At 49.8% G+C, this 1,010-nt stretch overlaps 1 pseudogene; it reads left to right on the forward strand.

The window, feature by feature from the left end:
• Window positions 1–255: 255 nt before the first annotated feature.
• LOC136634940 (5S ribosomal RNA) lies at window positions 256–374 on the forward strand (annotated as a pseudogene).
• Window positions 375–1,010: the final 636 nt, after the last annotated feature.

Genomic DNA, 1,010 nt, shown 5'->3' on the forward strand with positions numbered 1-1,010 from the left:
AGAGTTGAACCTTGGATCCAACATGCAAATATGTTCTCTGGGCATTGGCTGTGTGACAGCCTCTCATTTCTCCACTGAGAATATGCAGGGCTGTAGGATGGTCAATGGCCATGGGGCAATTTGCATAGAGCAGAGCCTTCCAAGTAAGACTGATGGCTCTGAGCTTGGACCTGCATGAAAATGAGGCAGGGGTTGCACACTCAACACTGTTCATATGGAGAGGGGGTAGAAACAAAGAGTCTTTTCACAAGTAAGGTCAATAATATATTTCCCCTGAATGTGCCCGATCTCATCTGATCTTGGAAGCTAAGTAGTGTCAGGCCTGGTTAGTACTTGGATGGGAGACCGCCTGGGAATAGCGGGTGCTGTAGGCTTCAACCATAGTCTTTGGAGATGGAAGGTTGCCAGCCATCTCCCTATACTGAACACTATCTCCCGATCTTGTCTGATCTCAGAAGCTAAGCAGGGTCAGGCCTGGTTAGTACTTGGATGGGAGACTGCCTGGGAATACCGGGTGCTGTAGGCTTATACCATAGTCTTTCGAGACTGAAGGTTGCCAACCATCTCCCTATACTGAACACTATCTCCCGATCTTGTCTGATCTCAGAAGCTAAGCAGGGTCAGGCCTGGTTAGTACTTGGATGGGAGACTGCCTGGGAATACCGGGTGCTGTAGGCTTATACCATAGTCTTTCGAGACTGAAGGTTGCCAACCAATTCAAAATGAGTCCTGTGCTGGAACAGATACCACGTGAGTCGTTTTTTATTCTACTTATCTAAATATTGCTGTTATTCCCAGTAGTAGAACTGGGAACTTCAACACAGTTCATGTCTATAGAGACACATTGGAAGTTTTTGCTCTCCCGCATGACTGCGGCCCTCAGCGCTGGTGTTAGGTCAGCGCCATCTGGTGTTGGGCTAGTGCCAGTGGACCGCCAGGCAGAAGAGAGGTTGGTGGGGGTATGGGGGAGGTGGAGAGGAGGCATTCCAGGGCAGGGGGATGGCGGGGAG

This window comes from Tiliqua scincoides, chromosome 14, assembly GCF_035046505.1.
Source record: "Tiliqua scincoides isolate rTilSci1 chromosome 14, rTilSci1.hap2, whole genome shotgun sequence".
Lineage (NCBI taxonomy): Eukaryota > Metazoa > Chordata > Lepidosauria > Squamata > Scincidae > Tiliqua > Tiliqua scincoides.